Source organism: Chlorocebus sabaeus, chromosome 2, assembly GCF_047675955.1.
Source record: "Chlorocebus sabaeus isolate Y175 chromosome 2, mChlSab1.0.hap1, whole genome shotgun sequence".
Classification (NCBI taxonomy): Eukaryota; Metazoa; Chordata; class Mammalia; order Primates; family Cercopithecidae; genus Chlorocebus; species Chlorocebus sabaeus.
This window is the reverse complement of record NC_132905.1, coordinates 62,080,299-62,103,864: the sequence shown is the minus strand read 5'-3', so window position 1 is coordinate 62,103,864 and position 23,566 is coordinate 62,080,299. Positions and strand designations below refer to the sequence as shown.

General features: G+C 39.6%; 1 long non-coding RNA gene across 2 annotated transcripts in view; it reads right to left on the bottom strand.

Annotated features, from left to right (window-relative positions):
* LOC140709625 (uncharacterized) overlaps window positions 1–23,566 on the bottom strand; it is a 52,547-nt gene that overhangs the window by 8,809 nt on the left and 20,172 nt on the right. Inside the window, exons 3-4 of one of the 2 annotated variants that reach the window (XR_012090234.1) lie at window positions 8,400–8,521; window positions 5,285–7,436 (exon numbers count right to left, since the gene is read on the bottom strand). This is a non-coding gene — a long non-coding RNA (uncharacterized lncRNA). Of the gene's footprint in view, window positions 1–5,284; window positions 7,437–8,399; window positions 8,522–23,566 lie in introns of those variants that run through there. The other variant, XR_012090242.1, reaches the window with a different exon arrangement.

The window sequence follows — 23,566 nt, the reverse complement described above, 5'->3', positions numbered from 1 at the left end:
TTCTTTTCCACCATAGGCTAGTGTTGCCTCTTCTGAAATTTAATTTAAATGGAACCCCACACTGTCCTTTTGCACTCAGCAGTCACTGTTGTGCCTTCACTCAGGCATATGGGAAGCTGTTCTCACTGAACTTGCATTTCAGGGAAACCTCTGGATTGGGGATGGGGGTCCTCAGAGATGTTCACATCCTAATCCCCAGGACCTGTGAATGTGTCACCTTACATGGCAAAAGGGACTCTGCAGACATGGTTAAGTAAGGACGCTGAGATAGAAGGAGCATCCTTATTTACCTGGGCAGATGCAGGGTAAGCACATGGATCCATACAAGCATTAGTGAAGGCGATGTGAGGGTGGACAGACTTGAGGATGCTAAGCTATTGGCTTTGAAGATGGAGGAAGGAGAGCAACAAGCCAAGGAATGCTGGCAGCCTCTAGACGCTGGAAAGGGCAAGGAAACGGATTTTCTCGTAGGACTGAAAGGAACACAGCCCTATCCATACCTTAATTTTAGCCCTGTGATGCCCACTTTGGACTTCTGACCTCCAGAACTGCAGAATTTATTATTAGTGTTGCTTTAAACCATTTGTTACAACAGTAGGAATTTTTTTTTTTTTTTTTTTGGAGATGGAGTCTCGCTCTGTCTTCCAGGCTGGAGTGCAGTGGCGCGATTTTGGCTCACGGCAACCTCCGCCTCCCAGGTTCAAGCGATTCTCCTGCCTCAGCCTCCCGAGTAGCTGGGACTACAGGCGCATGCCACCACTCCTAGCTAATTTTTTGTATTTTTAGTAGAAAGGGTTTCACCATGTTAGCCAGGATGGTCTCGATCTCCTGACCTCGTGATCTGCCCGCCTCGGCCTCCCAAAGTGCTGGGATTACAGGTGTGAGCCACCGCGCCTGGCCAATATTAGTTTTAATGTATGACAGAATAGTAAGTCAGGGTTTTTTTTTTTTTTTTTTTAATCCAGGATCCTACTACCCTAACAAATCCAACTTCAATTTTTTTTCTCCTTTCTATTTCTTGCCCTAAGCACTTAAAACATTTAGCTTTAATCACAGCATAGTACAAATTTTGCATTTCTGCTTTTTTCCCCACTTGCTATTTTTATCAGGAGTATTTGTCCATGTTGCCATATGGTTTTCATAACTGTTTTAAGAGGGCTGTAAGTAAAGTATGTCACATGAACATTAAATTTACTTAACTACCTTGTTAAAGGATTTTTTAGAAGTTAAAATTATGACTCATACAAATATAAAATTAACATGTTAAAGATTGTATTTAACGTGTTAATTATTGAGAGAACCAGTAGGACACTTTAATTGGCTCAAAGGAGAATCCAAAGAACAAATAATTATAAGCCTAGCAGGGATGCTGAAATGAGTTTGCTTCATAGTTACAAAACTGGCACAATTGGCCAATTATCTGCAGAACAATAATCAGTTACATTCCATTGGTCACAATTTGCATTTCTATGAACAAGAATCCTCTGCATTATCAGTTTCCCTTAACTTACGTAATTGTAAAGTAGCTCAAAGGCAGTGAAATGAAAGGGGGGAATCAACTCAGAAAGTGGACTAGATTAGATGGAACACCCAGTAATTGGAGGCAGGGGTGGGGGTGGTGGGCAAGACCTATTTCAAAGTCCTTCACAGTGTTTCCTGATAGCTTGTACTTGAATACTTGGGCTATGTCCAGTTACTTGCTTTGATTAAAAGTCAATACATCTTTGAACATTTTTTTTCTTTCCTAAATACCTAGGTTCTATAGGATATAATACTATTTATAGTAGGGGATCTCTAGGGTCAAAGGAGATTTTATGACTTTTGATTAGTGCTGCCAAGTTAACCAGAGTTGTATAAGCCTTTTCCCATGCCAAAAACAAAAACACCATTCATGTCCAATGGCAGAAAATGGCTATCACTTCCATGGTGTCCTAAAAAAAACTTTAAAAAACCTTCCTTTCTCCAGCAGTCCTCTGCTATGGCGTGAACGTGTCTCCCAAAGTTCCACGTGTTGGAAACTTGATCCCCAGTGCAGTGGGTGTGGGGAGGTAGGACCTAATGGGAAATGGTTGGGTCACAGGGGCTCTGCTTTCATTAGTGGATTAATGCTGTTACTATGGGAGTGGGTTCCTCATAAAAAGATGAGTTCAGCCACCTCATGGCCTCCAGCCTTCTCTCTCTTTCTGCCCTTCCACCCTCCACTGTGGAGTGACAGCAAGAAACCCCTCGCCAGATGCCAACACCTTTATTTTGGACTCTCCAGCCTCCAGAACACTGTGGGATCAATTTTTGTTCATTATAATTTACCCCATCTGTGGTATTCTTGTTACAGCAGCAAAAGTAGACTAAGACACCCTTCCGTTTCCTCATTTCTTCTCATACTCATTGGCCAGAATTAAATCTGTGGAGAATTTGACTGACCTGGATCAATCAAGAACCATCACCCCAGGGCTGGAGAAGGGCTCAGACTCCCCTAAAGCTCTGAGCCCTAGAGCCCCTGAACAGATTGTGTTAATAAACAAGAAGCAGGGGGACCAGTGGACCCAGCTAGAAGTGGTTTATAGGACGACTTACTGTATTTCCTTTTTTTAAATTTCTTTTTTCGTTTTACTTTTGAAATGCATGATGGTTATATTACGGTCCTAGGATTCAGGAAAACTTCTAATTCTACATCTAACCTTTACTAAGGGTTAGACACCAAATTACCTTTTGTCTGAGTTTTTCCATCCATTAGATGAACTTGGGATGAGAGTGGGAATGTGGGTGGTCAGAGTGATCAGATGAACTTTAAGATACCTTCCATCTTTAAAATTTTATTTATTTGAAATGTAATGATCCATGTGAGAAACTTACTGCTGTGGCAACCACATACCACAACCACCACCCCACCCTACCCCGATTGAAATGCTTGTTCTTCAATGCCATAAAGAAATAGCATTTGAACATTCATTTCCTCAGCAAGGTCATTTTTATACTTTCTGCAGAAAGGGTACACTCGCCAGCGTTTTGCCACGAGAGTACACCGAACAAAGGAGAAAGGGTTATTTATAACTTGACAAGTCACTTTACTGCTGTGTCCAGTTTCCATTGGCTGGAACGGGACCTCACATCCTGTATTTGTCCTGATTGACTAGCAACTTAGAACTTTTTTAAAAAGGCAGAGGAGAACAAAGGAAGGAGGAAGTAACTTGTGGAATGCTGAGAAAGGTAAAAATACTTTCAAATAAGGAAGAGGAATAGGCCATGACCTAATGCTTGCTTGGACCAGTATAAGCATGCCAGTGCAAATAGCTAAATTGTGGAGCTAAGAACATAAAGGGCATTGATTTCTTTATTACAGCTAGCAGATATTTAAGAGTGTTAGCACAGGTCTTTGAATAAATTTTGCTCCTAAGAGAAGTTACTATTTATTCTTAATTAGACAGGGAGGAAAGTCTTTGAAGAGGAACCTCTATTTTTTACACCCCTAAGAACCATGATGATAGACTGCAAAAAGGAATCCCATCAACCTTCACTTTTTCCAGGAAATGTCTGGCCACAGAAAACTCTCCGCCCCTTTCCTCTTTAGAAATGTTCCCAAACTGCTCACTTGCCTCCTTGAAGCTAATCGAAGATGGTCAAATGCACTTGAAGACCAGTTTGTCTCTTGGCTTGATTCCATAAATCCTACCCTTATATGGCATGTGCCAAGTCAATACTGTCAGTATTTCCCCTTTTTATTCTATAACATTTAACACTTCTGAACCCTTACGGAAACAAAGGTTTCAGCAGAAGGGTTCCCTTGCTGCAAGTTTATGAATAAATAGCCTTTGTCGATTTTATCTTGGACTTAGTTTTGTCTCTGACACATGTGGAATGGGTGTCTGTTAGAATTCTGCCCTCACCACACCTCTTGCTTCCTGGATAAATGTGGGTTCACTTGGGTTGATGACCTTGGGTTTACACTGGCTTCTTAAGAACCATTGAGAAGCCAGTGTAGGGATTCTCGTTCAGACCTCTATAATTCAATGAATCAGTGAAGGGCAGCTGATATCAAAAATGAATTAAAATGTCAAGGCCAGCAGTCTTCTAGCTTCTGGCTGGAGTGTGTGATGAGTTCATCTGAGCTCCCTGAGTTCAAGGCATGCGGCAGATCGATTATGGGCCCATCAGAGGCTGGGTTTGCAGCAGCCCCTGCCCTGTACAGCATGCAGCAAAATGGCTGTCAGCTCTTGTTAGGAAAGTAGACACGTGCCAGTGGATGTGTATGCAGGACTAGTGTATTGTTGGATGTGCCTGCTACTGACCACTGTGGTTCTGTTTTAACATTAATTTGTATATTTCTCAAAGCAGCACATGCCCAAGATTTAGGCAAGTAAATTCAGTTAACCACAGAGTATACTTTTATGCCGTTCCTGTGATAACACCATTCTAGGTGCTAAGAGTGAATGTAGGATAGGACAGAAAAGCGCTGCTGGCAAGGACCTTACATTCATGCCAGTGAAGGAGACCCAAAACAGATGGGCAAATAATGTCAGCCATCTGGAAGCAATGGAGTGAAGTGGCCAAGTGAAGGCCTGGAGGAAAATTGCTCTAGGCTAAGTCCCTGAGGGGTGGTGAGTTTGGTGTGCTGGGGAAACAGCAGTATGACCTTTAGGGACAGAGCAAAGGTGTGAGGGACAGAGTTAGGCAGGGGCCAGGTGAGGCAGGCTATTACAATGTAAGTCTAGTGAGCAGTGGATTTCAGCAGGAAAATTATGTCTATTTGTTTTGGGGAGAGTGTTTTGAGACAAGGTCTGATCTGTCACGCCGGTTGAAGTGGTGTAATCACAGCTCACTGCAACCTCAACCTCCCAGGCTCAAGTGATCCTCCCAACTTAGCCTCCTAAGTAGCTGGAACTGCAGGTGCACATGCCACTGTGTCGAGCCCTGTTTGTTTTTTAAAATTCTCTGGAAACTGGGAAATTGACTGAAAGGTAGTATTCCTCCAAGCCCTTGAATCTAGGCTGGCCTTGTGACTACTTTGATCATTACAAGGCAGTGGGAAAGGATGTTCTGGGACTTCAAGCCCAGGCCTCAGTAGCACTGCCAGCTTCTACCTCCTTCTCAGAACACTAGCTCTGAGCCCAAGCTACATGGAGAGGCCATTGTCCTAGCTGAGAACCTAGCCAACTGCCACCAGGTGAGTGAACCACAGTGAACATTCTGCCCATTCAAGCCCACAAATGCCCACAGTTCCAGCCACATCACACAAATAGAGGAACCACCCCACTCAGCCCAGGAAAACCAGAATTGTGAGATTGAATCACTTGGTTTTGAAGTTTATTTCACAGCAATAGATAACTGAAACAAGGGCAAGAGAGGCGCATGGATGCAGGACACAAGCCACCTTTGGGGTTCATTTAGGCAAGAAAGGATGGAGGCCTGGCAGATTGGCAGAAGTGAAGATAGTGAATTGTCAGATTCAGGACACACTTGATTGGTGCAGCTTTCAGGTTGGATTATAAGAGGTAGAATAGAAAAGCAGCAAGTCCCTGCCTGGCTTTCTCCAGACCACTCCTCAGAGCTTTAGACTCAGCTCTCTTTGATAATAACTACCACCATCCGGCACTGACCAGGTGCTTATACTGGCTTACACTGTGATCATTTTGTTTTTGTTTTCGTTTTTGTTTTTTGTTGTTGTTTTGTTTTGTTTTTTGCTTTTTAAGTAAAAAATAAGGTTAAATCTTTGAGAAGTCCTTCTTAAGCAACAAAACCTCAAAGATACAAAGGAAATTATTAATAGATATAACCACCTCAAAATAAAAAATGAAACTTCTCTATCATAAAAACATGCCATAAACAAAGCTAAAAGATGAGCTATAATGGAGAGAAAATATTTGCAAAATATAACAAAAATCTCATACACTAACTATATAAACAATTCTAAAGAAAAAGGTAGCCAAATAGAGACTAGCATTACACTGCTCTAGGAATTTCACATTATATTACTGTATCTTGACGTATGAGTTTTAGACATGTCATGTGGCCCCTCGGCCTCCAGTAGATATGCCCAGGCTTCTCACAGCATGGTGGTCTCAAGGTTCCAAGAAGGTGAGAGGAGAAACTTCAAGGCCTCTTAAAGCCTTGGCTGCAGAACTCACATAATGTCACTTCTTCCATGTACTGGTCAAAACAAGTCACCAGGCCAGCCCAGGCCCAAGGGTAAAGAAATAGACTCCCCCTCTCACTAGGAGAAACAGCAAATTTCTCATTGCAAAGTGGTGTGGATACAGGGAGGTGTGGTTCACTAGGACCTTTTTTTTTTTTTTTTTTTTTTTTTTTTTTTTTTGAGACGGAGTCTCGCTCTGTCGCCCAGACTGGAGTGCAGTGGCCAGATCTCAGCTCACTGCAACCTCCGCCTCCCGGGTTTATGCTATTCTCCTGCCTCAGCCTCCTGAGTAGCTGGGACTACAGGCGCCGCCACCTCGCCCGGCTAGTTTTTTGTATTTTTTAGTAGAGACGAGGTTTCACCAGGTTAGCCAGGATGGTCTCGATCTCCTGACCTTGTGATCCACCCGTCTTGGCCTCCCAAAGTGCTGGGATTACAGGCTTGAGCCACCGCGCCCGGCCCACTAGGACCATTATTATAACACTCCCACACAATGGCTAAAAATGCCTTTCTTTTACTCCAACAATTGATAGTTTAGCTGGGAATATTATTTTGTGTTGATAATTATTTTCTCTGAGGATGAAAGCATTGCTGCACTCTTGTGGAGCTTCCAGTGTTGTTGAGAAGGGTAATGTCATTTTGATTCCTGTTCCTTTATGTGTGATCTCATATTCCTTTCCGAAATCTTTCAGGATCTAATTTATCTATGGTATGATGAAATGTCATAATACAGCGTTGTGTGAGTCTTCTTTTTTCCTTTTCTCCCCTCCTTTTCCTCCTGTTTTTTGTTTACTATGTTAAGCATTCGGCAGGTCATTTTAATCTGGATACACATGTCCTTCAGTTTGGAAGGTTTCTGATATTTCTTTGATGGGTATATTTTCCACAAATATATTTTCTCCCAAAAAATATTGGAAGAGTGGTATTATTTTACATTTTTAAACATTTACGCTTGGCTTAATAGAACACAAATGAGTTCTCACATCTTCTGCATTCAATCTTGCAATATGTTGTTTTGGTTGAAATCTATGAAGAAATTACAACTAAGCACATTTTTAAGGAAGCTTGTGTCTGAACAGATAGCAATACAGAAACCAACACAACGAAAAATACCTGGCATCTCTTTATCTTAGGACTTTGCTGAATGGGAAATATTTAGTCATCTTTCTGAAAAGAATTTATCCAACCTTGCATTGGTAGAAAACAAAACTGGCTTTGTTTCCCTGTACAAAAACCACCTAGCCCTTCATTTATATATTCAAATGTTGTTTGTGAAGACAGCAGTCACAGAAATCATGTATCCAATCTGTAAATACAATTAAGCAAGAGAATATACAGGTCAGATCACCCTTCAATTGGTCTGACAATTGCCATCACAAAGTGAGTCAGCTGGCCAAAGTGATGGGGAGACATTCTGAGAAATGTGTCATTAGGAGACTTCACCATTGTGTGAACATCATAGAGTATACTAACACAAATCTATATCGTATAGCCTACCTACCACACACCTAGGCTATACGGTACAACCTGTAGCTCGTAGGTTACAAACCTATACAGCATGTGACTGTTGAATACTACAGGCAATTGGAATACAGTGGTAAGTATTTGTGTATCTGAACAGATCTAAACATAGAAAAGGTGATGTGTTACTCTGTGACGTTATGCTGCCAGTTGGCAACAGGAATTTTTGAGCTTCATTATGGTTTTATGGGACCATTGTTGTGTATGCAGCCCACCACTGATGAGAACATCGTATGCAGTGCATGACTGTACTTCGACCACCAGGGGTACAAATGCATGGACTGGACAGAAGGAAGACCTCAGAGAACCTGAAGATGTGGGTAAGACTGTTTAGTGAGGTTCTCAACTCATCACAAGCCACCAGGTATTCAGCATGGAGGGATGGTGACAGTTATGCAAGACACTGACATATGATGATACAGTGGTCATTCTTACATAAAACGAAGAAGACTGTCCAGTAGATTCTAAGAGTTTGCAGTAGATGGATCATCAAAGGATATGGGTAATCTTGTAGTAACAGGACTATGGGAATAAGTCCTTTGCTAGGAATTTCACTAGTCCTGTTACTAACTCATAGGCCATGGAGTAATATAAGACCAAGGTTACAAACCCCTAAAATTATCTGGCAAGAGAATGACTTTTTTATGTACTTTGGTCTGAGCATGTGATTCATCAGTATATGACAGCAGATCAATTCAGATACATCCAGAAAAAACCATCCTTTTATTCTGAAATGTCCTAACCATACCTGAAATAAGTGCTAAGTGATGCACCAGAATTTTCCTCCCTGGGATCAATGAGCAGTAGCACTGAGAGCAGAAATGGCAGCTGTGGTAACAGGAGCTGCTGTGGTCAGTAGGCTCTTGGGATCTGTCAGGCAAGAGCACAGGATAGTGACAATCCAAATGAAAGCAAAAACAAACATAAAAAGGAATGAACTGATATGCCAACAATGTGGATGAATCTCACAGACATTAAACTAAGTAAAAGAAATCAGACTTTTTTTTTTTTTTTGAGACAGAGTCTCACTGTGTCACCAGGATGGAGTGCTGTGGTGTGATCTCGGCTCATTGTAACCTCCGACTCCCTGGTTCAAGCGATTCTCCTGCCTCAGTCTCCTGAGTAGCTGGGATTACAAGCACGTGCCACCATGCCCAGCTAATTTTTGTATTTTTAGTAGAGACGGAGTTTCACCATGTTGGCCAGGATGGTCTCGATCTCCTGACCTCGTGATCCACCCGCCTTGGCCTCCAAAAGTGCCAGGATTACAGGAGTGAGCCACCGCGCCCAGCCCAGACTTTTACAAACATTATATTCTATGTGATTTTCTTCATATGGAACTCTAGAAAAGGCAAGTTCAGTTTATACTGGCAGAAATCAGGCCAGGTCTGAGGCTTTAGGATGGAGGAAACTGACTAGGAAGGAAGACAAAGGGAACCTTTTGGGGTAATGGAAATGTTCTATATCTTGATTGTGGTTAGGGTTACATGGGTATATACATTTGTCAAAACTCATGGAAATGTATACTTTAAATGGATACATTTTATTTCATGTAAATTATACCTCAAAAAGTTGATTAAAAAATACATGGGGCTTCCATTTTCACACAAGATAAAATAAGTGGATTCCACGCTATTCCTTCTGCGAATTATAACCAAAAACTAGACAAAATACATAAAGCAACTATCAGAAACCTCTGAAGGTGGAGTAAACTAGGCAGACTGGCTAGGCAACTTGAGTCTCAAGGGATGACCTGGCAGGGAGTTCTCAGAGGCTTCCATAGCGTTCACATATTTCAACCTGGGCACTAGAGGAAGGCACAATCCAAGATGACCAACAAGCACAGACAACAAAACTCCTAAGGAAAATGCTTTCTCTAGTCAAAGGACTTAGAAGAGGACAGTAATGAAGGATGGCCCTTTTTTTATTTTTATTTTTGAAATGGAGTCTTGCTCTGTCTCCCAGGCTAGAGTGCAATGGCGCGATCTCGGCTCACTGCAACCTATTAACGAGCCCCATCCTGCACTAATGTGGTAAGAGGTGACACCCCTCACTCCTCCTTCTTCCCTTGGGATGCTATGGAGACTCTAGGGTAGAGTCCTGTTGACTACCGTCTGCCCTGCAGTAACAGAGGCAGCACCTATCCCCTCACAGTTAGAGAGTGTGGGCAGAATTACAGAGAGGAGGGAACTGCAGAAAAAGGGTCTTTCAATTTGTGCACATCCCCAAGTGGCCTATGTGTGAAACTCATCAGAATTAACACAGCAAAAGCTTTAAGAACTGAGCTATGATGTGGAATACCACTTGGGTTTCAGACTGGTCTCTGGGTAGCACACAGGCAGAGCAGACCAAGATAACGCTGAATTTGAAACCAAATTGACATTCAAACTCACTACAAAAGTGACTCATGATGTGCATTCTGAATTTAAATGGTTGAATGCATGCTAAAGTAGAAATATAAAAACGAATCAGAGTTTCATAATACCCAAAGGACTGATAATACTGAATATTACTTGTCATGTCAGAAAACAGAAAAAATCAACCAGAATGAGAAAAGACAATCAAGAGATGCCAATATGAAGACGGCACTGACGTTGGGATTGTCTGACAAGGATTTTTAAAGCAGCTATCATTAAAAAAAAAAAAAAAAAACTTTTAATGAGAAACTATTAACACTCAAAAAGCAAAGTTTCAATAAATAAACAGAAGATATAAAGAAACTCCAGCTGGGTCTGGTGGCTCATGCCTGTAATCCCAGCACTTTGGGAGCCCGAGGCAGGCGGATCACCTGAGGTCGGGAGTTCGAGACCAGCCTGACCAACATGGTGGAACCCCGTCTCTACTAAAAATACAAAATTAGCTGGGCATGATGGTGCGCACCTGTAATCCCAGTTTCTCAGGAGGCTGAGGCAGGAGAATTGCTTGAACCCGGGAGGCGGAGGTTGTGGTGAGTCAAGATTGTGCCATTGCACTCCAGCCTGGGCAACAAAGAGTGAAACTCCGTCTCAAAAAACAAAAAACAACAACAACAACAAAAAAAAAAAAAAAAAGAAAAGAAAAGAAAAGAAAAGAAAAGAAAAAGAAACCCCAAATGGAAGATTTATTTTATTTTAAATCATTTATTTAAAAAACAGAGACAGGGCCTCACTACGTTGCCCAGGCTGCTCTCAAACTCCTGTGCTCAAGCAATCTGCCTGCCTCAGCCTCCCAAAGTGCTGGGATTACAGGTGTGAGCCACTGTGCCTAGCCTATTTTATTTTTTATTTATTAACATTTCTTTTGAGACAGGGTTTGTCTCTGTCACCCAGGCTGGAGCGTTATGGCATGATCTCGGCTCACCTGCAAGCTCCACCTCTTGGGATCAAGCGATCCTTCCACCTCAGCCTCCTGAATAGCTGGGACTACAGGCAGTGCCTTCATGCCCAGCTAATTTTTTGTATTTTTTTATAGAGATGGAGTTTTGCCATGTTGCCCAGGCTGGTATCAAACTCATGGACGTAAGTGATCCGCCTGCCTCAGCCTCCCAAAATGGTAGGACTACAGGCATGAGCCACCACACCCAGCCCCAGATGGAAGTTTTAGAACTTAAAATATATATATATATATAAAATAACGAAACAAATTCACTGGATGGACACAATGGCAGAGTGGAGATGACAGAGGAAAGAAATATTGAACTTGAAGATAGACCAATAAAAGTTACACAATCTGAACAGAGAAAAAAAACCAATCAGTTTTTAAAAAATGAATAGGACTTTATGGAGCTATGGGAAAATACTCTAAGATCAAAATACTCTTTAGATCTACTGGAGTTCCATAAGGACAGGAGAAAGAGTGCAGTGCTGAAAATATACTTAAAGAAATAATAGCTGAAAACTCCCCAAATTTGGTGGAAGACATCTTCAGATTTAAGAAACTGAGCAAACCCCAAGCCAAGAGGACATAACAACCCTAAAATAGTATGCACTAAACAACAAAGTTGTAAAATAATGTGAAAACTGACAGAATTGAAAGAAGAAATAGATAAATCCACAATTACAGTGTGGATTTCAACATCCTTCTTATCACTAACTGATAGAACCATTAGAAAAAAAAATAATAATAAAATAAATAAATCACCAAAGATTCAAAGACATTAACAACATGAACCAACAATATTTAAGTGACATTTATAGAACATTCCATCCAACAGCAGCAGAATACACATTTTTTTCAAGTGCACATGGAACATTTACCAAGATAGACCATATCCTGGGACATAAAACAAACCAACAAATTTAAAAGAATTGAAATTATATGAAGTATGTTTTCTGATCAGTTGTGATGGAATTAAACTGCATGCCTCTCACTCATTCTTAGAATGCAAGGCTGGTTTTATACTGAATTAATAATGAGTAACCTTCCAAAAAAAAAAAGTACAAGGCCCAGATGGTTTCACTGGTGAATCCTACCAAACGTTTAAGGAATAAATAGTATCAATTCTCTACAATTTCTTCCAGAAAACAGAAGCAGAGGGAATACTTCTTAAGTCATCCTATGAGGCCAGCACTACCCTAATACTGAAACCAGATTAAGATATTATAAGAAAGGAAAATTAAAAACCAATCTCTCATGAACATAGATGTACAACTCCTCAATGAAATATTAGCAAATCAAGAGGAGGTAGAGCAAGATGGCTGAAAAGAAGCCTCCAGCAATTGTCTACCCTGCAAAAACACCAAATTGCACAATGATCCACACAAAAAAGCACCTTCATAGGAGCCAAAAATCAGATGAGTGATTACAGTACTTGGTATTAAAATCACATTAAAGATGCACTGAGTGTGGTATGGAGAGAGAATATGTGCACTTTTGGGAGAGAGCACAGTGACTGTGGGACATTGCATTGGAACTCAGTGCTGCCCTCTCACAGTGGAAAGCAACGGGGCAGAACTTAGCCAGTGCCCATGCCCTAGCCAGGGGCAAATCATCCATCCCAGCAGTCAGAACCTGAGTTCTGGCAAACCCCACCAAAGTGGGCTAAAGTGCTCTGGGATCCTAAATAAATTTGGAAGGCAGTCTGGGCCAGAAGGACTGCAATTCCTGGGCAAGTCCTAGTGCTCTGCTGTGTTCGGAGCCAGTGTACTTGGGAGGCATGTGACCTAGTGAGACACCAGCTGGGGTGATCAAGGGAGTGCTTGTGTCATCTCTCCCCCAACTCCAGGCAGCACAGCTTACAGCTCCAGGAAAGATTCTTTCCCTCTGCTTGAGGAGAGGAGAAGAGTAAAGAGGACTTTTCTTTGGGCAAACTGGATACCAGCTCAGCCACAGTAGACTAGGACACCAAGCAGAGGTCTGAGGCACTCATTCCAGGCTCTAGCTTCTGGATGACATTTCTAAACTTACCAGAAGGGAACCCGCTGCCAGAACAGAAGGACCCAGTTCTGGCAAAATTCATCACCTGCTGACTAAAGGGCCCTTTGGCCCTGAATAATCAGCAGTGTTAGCCAAGTAGTACTGGCCGCAGGCCTTGGGTGAGACTCAGAGCCACACTGGCTTCATGTGTGACCCAGTATATTCCCAGCTATGGTGGCCACAGGGAGAGACCCCTTCTGCCTAAGGAAAGGAGAGGGAAGAGTAAAGGGGACTTTGTCTTGCAGCTTGGGTACCAGCTTGGCCACGGTTGGGTAGAGTACCAAGTGGGACTCTGGGGCCCCAATTCTAGGTCTTGGCTCCTGGATGGCATTTCTGGACCCGTACTGGGCCAGAGGGAAGCCCACTGCCCTGAAAGGAGAGAATCAGGACTACAAGCATTCACCATAATCTGACTGAAGAGCCCTTGGGTCTTGAATGAACACTGGTGGTAGCCAGGTAGTACTCACCATGGGCCTAGGACAGTGGTGGCCATGGGGAGACTCCTCTGCTTGAGGAAAGGGGAGGGAATAGTGGAAAGGACTTTGTCTTGTGGCTTGGATGCCAGCGCAGCCTCAGTAGAATAGAGCATCAGGTAGACTCCTAAGATTCCCAACTATAGGCCGTGCCTTCTGGATGACATCTATGGACCCACCTGGCGCCAATCTCAGACAGAGATTTATGAATATTTGGACAGATAATTCAAAATAGCCATTTTGAAGAAGCTCAACAAAATCATGTTTATAACAGAAGAAATTCAGAATCCTATCAGATAAATTTAACAAAGAGGTTGAAATAGTTAAACAGAACCAAGCAGAAACTCTGGAGCTGAAAAATGCAGCTGACATACTGAAGAATGCATCAGAGTCTCTTAACAGCAGAATTTGTCAAGCAGAAGAAAGAATTAGTGAGCTTGAAGACAGTGTATTTTAAAATACACAGCCAGGAGACAAAAGAAAAAATAATAAGAAAGAATGAAGCATGCTTACAAGATCTAGAAAATAGCTTCCAAAGGGCAAATCTAAGAGTTATTGGCCATAAAGAGGCAGTAGAGAGAGAGACGTGTAGAAAATGTATTCAAAAGGATAATAACAGAGAACTTCTCAAACCTAGAGATATAAGATACCAGTATTCAAATACAAGAAGGTTATATAGAACACCAAGCAGATTTAACCCAAATAAGACTACCTCAAGACATTTAATAATCAGACTCCCAAAAGTCAAAGATAAAAAAGGATCCTAAAAGCAGCCAAAGAAACAAATAACATACAAAGGAGCTCCAATACATCTGGCAACAGACTTCTCAGTGGAAACCTTACAGGCCAGGAGAGAGACTAGCATGACATACTTAAAGTGCTAAAGGAAGACAAACGTTTTATACTGGAATTTATCCAGTGAAAATATCCTTCAAACATGAAGGAAAAATAATGACTTTCCCAGACAAACAAAAGCTGAGGGATTTCATCAACACCAGATCTTTCCTACAAGAAATGCTAAAGGAATCTCTTCAATTAAAAAAACAAAAAGGATGTTACTGAGCAATAAGAAATCATCTGGGGGCTCACACCTTTAATCCCAGCCCTTTGGGAAGCCAAGGTTGGGGGACTGCTTGTGTCCAGTTCAAGACCAGCCTGGGTAACATAATGAAACCCCATCTCTACGAAAAGTAAAAAAATTAGCTGGGCATGGTGGTATGTGCCTAAAGTCCCAACCATTTGAAAGTCTGGGATGAGAGGATTGCTTGAGCCTGGGAGGTTGAGGCTACAGTGAGCCACACTCCATTGCACTCCAGTGAGGGTGACAGTGAAGCCCTGTCTCAAAAAAAAAAAAAAAAAAAAAAAAAATCATCTGAAGGTATAAAATTCACAGATAATCATAAGTACACAGAAAAACACAGAATATTATAACACGGTAATTGTGGTGTGTAAACTACTGATATCTTGAGTAGAAAGACTAAATGATGACCCTATCAAAAATAACAACTACAACTTTTCAAGACATAAACAGTGTAATAAGATATAAATAGAAACAACAAAAAGTCAAAAGCAGGGGGATGAAGTTAAAGTGTATAGTTTTTATTAATCTCTTTGCTTGTTTGTTAGTTGGTTTATGCAATCAGTGTTAAGTTGTCATCAGTTTAAAATAATGGGTTACAAGATATTATTTGCAAGCCTTATGGTGGCCTCAAATAAAAAAACATACAATGGATATACAAAAGTAATAGCAAGAAATTAAAACATACTACCCGAGAAAATCACCTTCATTAAAAGGAAGATGGAAAGGAAGGAAAGAAGGAAAAGAAGACTACAAAACAACCAGAAAACAAATAACAAAATGGCAAGAGTAAGTCCTTATCAATAATAACATTGAAGATAAATGGACTAAACTCTCCAGTCAAAAGACATAAAGTGGGCCAGGCACAGTGACTCATACCTGTAATCCCAGCACTTTGGGAGGCCAAGGTAGGTGGATCACCTGAGGTCAGGAGTTTGAGACCAGCCTTGCCAACATGGCGAAACCCTGTCTCTCTACTAAAAACCCAAAACTAGCCAGGCATCATGGCGTGTCTGTAGTCCCAGCTACTTGGGAGGCTGAGGCAAGAAGATCACTTGAACCTGGGCACTGGAGGTTGCAGTGAGCCAAGACTGTGTTACTGCACTCCAGCCTGGGTGACAGAACAAGGCAAGAAAGAAAGAAAGGAAAGAAAGGAAGGAAAGGAAAGGAAAGAAAGAAGTGGGGAGGGAGGGAGGAAGGAAGGGAAGGAAGGGAAGGAAGGGAAGGAAGGGAAGGAAGGGAAGGAAGGGAAGGGAGGAAGGGAGGAAGGGAGGAAGGGAGGAAGGGAGGAAGGAAGGAAGGAAGGAAGGAAGGAAGGAAGGAAGGAAGGAAGGAAGGGTAGCTGAATGGATTTTAAAAAAATAAGACCCAATAATATCTTGCCTACAAGAAATACACTTCATCTTTAAAGACACACGTAAACTGAAAATAAAGGGATGCAAAAAGACATTCCTTGCAAATGGAAACCAAAAGAGAGCAGTATATTTCAAGACAAAAACCATAAAAAGAGACAAAGAAGATCATGAAATAATAAAGGGGTCAATTCATCAAGAGAATATAACGATTGTAAACCTATATGCACCCAACACTGGGTGCATATATAAAGCATATATTATTAGAGCTAGAGAGACAGACTCCAGTACAATAACTGGAGACTTCAGCATCCCACATGCAGCATTGAACAGATCATGCAGACCGAAAATCAACAAAGAAACGACTTAATCTGAACTATAGATTCCATCTATAGACCAAATGGACCTAATAGATATGTATAGAACATTTTATCCAATGACTACAAAATACACATTCTTCTCTGCAAATGGATCATTCCAAGGATAGACAATATGTTAGGCCCCAAAACAAGTATTTAAAAATTCCAAAAAACTGAAATACTATCAAGTATCTTCTCTGACCACAATGGAATAAAACTAGAAATCCAATAACAAGAGGAATTTTGGAAACTGTACAAGCACATGGAAATTAAACAATATGCTCCTAAATGACTAGTGGGTCAATAAAGAAATTTAAGACGGAAAGTGAAAAACATTTTGTTATTGTATAAAAAATTTACAAGTAGAAAAAAATAAGATAAAAGAAAAAAATGTGTTGAAATAAATGAATATGGAAACACAACATACCAAACCCTATGGATACAACAAAAGCAGCACTAAGAGGAAAATTTACATCAATAAGCACCTATATCAAAAAAGTAGAAAAACTTGAAATAATCTAATGATGCATCTCAAAAAACTAGAAAAGCAAAAGCAAACCAAACCCAAAATCAGTAGAAGAAATAAAATCAGAGCAAAAGTAAATAAAATTGAAACTAAAAAATACAGATCAATGAAACAAAAATTTGTTTTCTTGAAAAGACAAACAATATTGATAAACCTTTAGCCCAACTAAGAAAAAAAAAAAGAGGAGACTCTAATAAAATCTGAGATTAAAAGGAGACATTAAAACTGATACTGCAGAAATTCAAAGGATTATTAGACACTACAATGAGCAACTATATGCCAATAAATTGGAAAATCTAGAAGAAACAGACAAATCAACCTACCAAGATTGAACCACGAAGAAATCCAAAACCTGAACAGACTAATTAATAACAAGTAATGAGATCAAAGCCATAATAAAAAGTCTCACAGCAAAGAAAAGCCCAGGACCCAATTGCTTCACTGCTGAATTTTATCAAGCATTTAAAGAAGAACTAATACCAATCCTACTTAAACTATTCTGAAAACTAGAGGAGAAGGGAATACTTCCAAACTCACACTACAAGGCCAGTATTACTCTGATACCAAAACCAGAGAAAGACACATCAAAAAAAGAAAACTACAGGCCAGGATCCCTGATGATCATTTTTGCAAAAATCCTCAACAAAATACTAGCAAACCAAATTCACAGACACATTTAAAAAATCATTCATGGCCAGGCATGGTGACTCATGCCTGTAATCCCAACACTTTGGGAGGCTGAGGCAGGTAGATAACCTGAGGTCAGGAGTTTGAGACCAGTCTGGCCAATGTGGTGAAACCTCATCTACTAAAAATACAAAAATTAGCTAGGCGTGGTGGCGGGGGCCTGTAATCCCACCTACTGGGGAAGCTGAGGCAAGAGAATTGCTTGAACCTGGGAGGTGGAGGTCGCAGTGAGCTGTTGCAGATTGCGCCATGCACTCCAGCCTGGGCAACAAAAGCAAAACTCTGTCTCAAATAATAATAATAATAATTCATTATGACCAAGTGAGATTCATCCCAGGAATACAAGGATGGGTCAACATATGCCATGCAATCAATGTGATACATCTTATCAACAAGAATGAAGGACAAAAACTACATGATCATTTTAATTGATGCTGAAAAAGCATTTGATAAAATTCAACATCCCTCCATGATTTAAAAAAAAAAAAAAAAACCCTCAAAAAACTGAGTAGAGAAGGAATGTACCGCAATATAATAAGACCCATATATGACAGACCCATCGCTAGTATTATACTGAATGGAGAAAAACTAAAATCCTTTCCTTTAAGATCTGGAATAAGCCAAGGATGCCCAGTACACTATTATTCAACATAGTACTGGAAGTCCTAGCTAGAGCAATCAGACAAGAGAAAGAAATAAAGGGCACCCAAATTGGGAAAGAAGAAATCAAATTACCCTTGTTTTTAGACAATCTGATCTTCTATTTGGGAAAACCTAAAGGCTCCACCAAAAGACTGTTAGAACTGATAAATTCAGTAAAGTTGCAGAATACAAAATCAACATACAAAAATCTGTAGCATTTCTATATGCCAACAATGAAGAATCTGAAAAAGAAATCAAGAAAGTAATTCCATTTGGAATAGTCACAAGTAAAATAAAATACTTAACAATAAACCAAAATAGTGAAAGGTCTCTACAATGAAAACTATAAAACACTGGTAAAATAAATTGAGGAAAACACAAAAAATAGAGATATTCCATGTTCATGGGTTGGAAGAATCAGTATTATTAAAATGTCCATACTATCCAAAGCAATCTACAGAGTCAATGCAATTCCTATCAAAATACCAGTGACATTCTTAACAGAAATAGAAAAAAAGTCTACAATTCATATAGAACCACAAAAGACCCAGAATAGCCAAAGCTATTGTGAGCAAAAGGAACAAAACTTGAGGAATCACATTACCTGACTTCAAATTATACTACAGAGCTGTAATAACCAAAACAGTATGTTAATGGCATAAAAACAGACAGACTAATGGAACAGAACAGAGAACCCAGAAACAAATCCATCCGATTTATTTAAACAAAGATGCCAAGAACATAAATTGGGAAAAAGGACAGTCTCTTCAATAAATGGCGCTGGGGAAAGTGGATATCCATATGCAGAAGAATGAAACTAGACTATCTCCTGCAATATATACAAAAATCATTTTAAAATGAATTAAAGATTGAAATCTAATACCACAAACTATGAAACCACTAAAAGAAAACATTGGAGAAACTCTCCCGGACATTGGACTCGGCAAAATAATACCTCATAAGCACAGGCAGCCAAAGCAAAAGTGGACAAATGGGATCACATGAAGTTAAAAAGCTTCTTCACAGCAAAGGAAACAATCAACAAAGTGAAGAGAAAACCCACAGAATGGGAGAAAACATTTGCAGGCTATCCATCTGATAGGAGATTAATAACCAGAATATATAAGGAACTCAAACAACTCAATAGGGAAAAAAAATCTAATAATCTGAGTTTAAAATGGGCACAACATTTGAATAGACATTTCTCAAAAGAAGACATACAAATGGCAAACAGGCATAGGAAAAGTTGCTTAACATCATTATCATCAGAGAAATGCAAATCAAAACTACAGTGAGATATCATCTTACCCCAGTTAAAATGGCTTTTATCCAAAACACAGGCAATAACAAATGCTGGTGAGGAAGTAAAGGAAAGGTAATCCTCATACACTGTTGGTGGGAATGTAAATTGGTACAAACACTATGAAGAACAGTTTAGAAGTTCCTCAAAAAACTGAAAATAGAGATACCATATGATCCATCAATCCCACTGCTAGGTATATACCCAGAAGAAAGGAAATCAGTATATCAAAGAGATATTTGCACTCCCATGTTTACTGTCACACTATTCACAATAGCCAACATTTGGAAGCAATGTAAGTGTCCATCAATAGATGAATGAATAAAGAAAATGTGGTACATATACACAATGGGGTACTATTCAGCCATAAAAAACAATGAGATCCTGTCATTTGCAACAACACGGATGAAACTGAAGGTCGTTATGTTAAGTGAAATACACCAGGCACAGAAAGGCAAACTTCGCATGTTCTCACTTATTTGGAGAAGCTAAAAATTTTTTTAAATTGAACTCATGGAGATAAAGAGTAGAATGGTGGTTACCAGAGGCTGGGAAGGGTAGCTGGGGGAGTGGGGAGGAAAGTGGAGATGGTAAATGGGTACAAAAATATAGTTAGACAGAATGAATAAGATCTAGTATTTGATAGCATAACAGGGTGACTACAGTCAACAAAATTTATTGCACATTTAAAAATAACTAAAAGAGTATATTTGGATTATTTATAACACAAAGGATAAATGCTTGAGGTGATGGATACCCCACTTACCCTGATGTGATTATTACACATTGAATGCCTGAATCAAAATACCACATGTACCCCATAAATATATATACCTACTATGTAGCCCCAATTTTTTTTTAAATTAACAAATCAACTCCAACAATGTATACAAATCATTATACACCATGATTTGACCAAGCAGGATTTATTCCAGGCATGAACAACTGGTTCAACATTCAAAAATCAATTAATGTAATTCATCAAATCAGTAAGTTCAAGAAGAAAATCATGTGATCATATCAATGGATGCAGAAAAGGCATTGCCAAAATCCAACACCCTTTCATAATAAAAACTCGCAGCAACCTAGGAATAATAGGAAACATTCTCAAATTAACAAATGGGAGTTACAATCATTCTACAACTAACATCATACTTAACAATGAGAAACTGGATGTTTTCCCCCCTAATATTGGGTACAAGGCAAAGATGTCCCCTTTCACCACTCCTATTTAATATTGCACTAGAATTTCTTGCTAGCGCAATAAGACAAGAAAAGAGAATAAAAGGCATGCCAATTGGGAAAGAAGAAATAAAGCTGTCTTTATTTCTGTGCACAGATGGCATGACTGTGTACATAGAAAACCCTAAAGATTCAACAATAAAAGACCCCTGGAACTAATAAATGATTATAGGAAGTTCACAGAATATAAAGTTAATATTTAAAAGTTTAGTGCTTTCCTTTGTGCCATCAATGAACAGTTGGAAGTTGAAATTAGAAACACAATGCCATTTATATTACCACCGAAAATAATGAAATACCTAGGCATAAATCCAACAAAATATGTACAGAATCAATATGAGGAAACATAGAAAACTCTGATGACAAAAATCAAAGAAGATATAAATAAATGGAGAGATATTGCCTGTACATGAATAGCAAAACTCAATAATTTTAAGATGAGAATTCTCCCCAACTCTATGTATAGATTCAATACAATCCAAATAAAACTTGAATAAGTTAATTTGTGAATATTGACAGATTCTAAAGTTAATGTGGGAAGTCAAATGACCCAGAATGACCAACACAATCCTGAAAAAGAACAAAGTCAGAGGATTAACACTACCTGACTTTATGACTTACTATAAATCTAAAATAGGCAAGACTGTGTGGTATTGGTGAAAAAACAGACAAACTGATCAACAGCACTGAATAGAGAGCCCATAAATACACCCACATAAATATAGTCAAATTATATTTGACAAACAAGCAAAGGCAATTCAGTGCAGGAAGAGGCAAGAGGATAATCTTTTTAACAAATGGGAAAATCCAGACAGAGTCCTTCCACCTTTTACAAAAGTTAGATCAAAATAGATCTTAGACTTCAATGTGAAACATAAAACTACAAAACTTACAGAAGCTAATATAGGAACAAATCTGGGTGGTTTGGGGTTTGGTGATGAGTTTTTAAATTCAACATCAAAAGCACAACCCATGGAATAAAAAATTCTTATACTGAACTTCACAAAAATTAAAAACTTCTGCTCTGTGAAACAATGTTAAGAGCATAAAAAGGTAAGCCAAGGATTAGAAGTTATTTGCAAGACACATTAACTGATAAAGGACTGGTATTCAAAATTATAAACACTTAAAACTCAACAATAAGAAAAGAACCTAATTTTTTAAACGGGCAAAAGGTCTGAAAATTACACCTCACTAAAGAAAATATGCAGGTGACAAATAAGCATAGAAATTAAGATCCATATCATATGTCATTAGGAGATGGCAAATTAAAATTAGATTTCACTACATATCTTTTAGAGTGACTAAAATCCACAAAACTGACAATACCAAATGCTGGCAACAGAATGCCCTTTCATTGCTGATAAGAATGCAAAACGGTATAGCCACTTTGGAAGAGTTCAGCAGTTCCTTATAAAACTAAACATATTTGCAGCATATCATCCAGTAATGGCACTCCTAGATATTTACCCAATTGAGTTGTAAACTTATGTCCACACAAAAACCTGCACATGCATATTTATAGTAGCTTTATTCACAATTGGCAGAAACTGGAAGCCAACTAAGATGTCCTTTAATAGGTAAATGAATAAACAAAGTCTGGCACATCCATTCAATGGAATATTATTCAGCAATAGAAAGAAATGAGCTAGCAAGCTAAGAAAAGACATGTGGAAGAAACAAATGCATATTACTAAGTGAAAGAAGCCAGTCTGAAAAGTCTACACAGTGTATGATTTCTGCAAAAAGGAGAACTATAGGGAAAGTAAAAATGTCAGTCAGTGGTTGCCAGGGGTTTGGTGTGAGCGCAGAGGGTTAAATAGGTAGAGTACAGAGGCTTTTCAGGGCAGTAAAACTATTTTGTATGACAGTGTAATGGTGGATACACATTATGCATTTGTCAGAACCCCACAGATCTGTACAATACAAAAAAAGAGAACCTTAATATAGACTATAGTTAATAATAATGTTATCAATATTGGTTTATTAATTAAAAATGCCTTTGGTACATGGTGCCAAACTGTGCTCCCAAGGTTCAAAGGGCCCTGCTTCATGTACCTTTTCCTTTGTGGTCTTTGTGTTATCAACCAAGTTGTTAGGGTTGACTTGCAGGGTAGCTTGTCCCCCAGTTCTTTCCTCTCCATGTGAGCCTCCAAAGAACTGCTTAAGTGTCCTCACAACATGGTCGTTGGTTTCCCCCAGATCCAGTGATCCAAAAGACCAACATGGAAGCTGCAGCGCCTTTTATAACCCAGTCTGAAAGTCACACACTGTCACTTGCATCATACCCTACTAGTAACAGGTCAGCCCTGGTTCACTGTGGGAGGAGACTGCACGACGGCATGAATACCAGGAGGTAAGGGTCCTCTGGGACCCTCCTGAAGGCTGGCTACCACAGGCCCCAAGCCTGTTCCTAGACCCAGCTCCCGCAGGTCTTGAGGTTCAATTCCTACTTCCAATAGTGGGATATTTATTTTTGGTTTCTGGTGGACAAAGATTTTCAGAATGGGTGTATGTTTCTTTTTATGTATATATTTAAATTTTTTTCTATCATTTTTGTGTTTTTCAAGTAAAAAGATAAATTTTAGCATGTGCTAATCTATCGACTTGATCCCCAAATCTCCTATTTCTCTTCTAAAAGTTTATTTTTCCATTATAAAATTACTTCAGCTTTATAGTAAAAGAGGCAGGTATAGAAGAATTCAAAATCTTATCCCTTCTGGCCAGGCGCAGTGGCTCACGTCTGTAATCCCAGCACTTTGGGAGGCCGAGGCAGACGAATCACGAGGTCAGGAGATCGAGACCATCCTGGCTAACACAGTGAAACCCCGTCTCTACTAAAAATAATACAAAAAATTAACT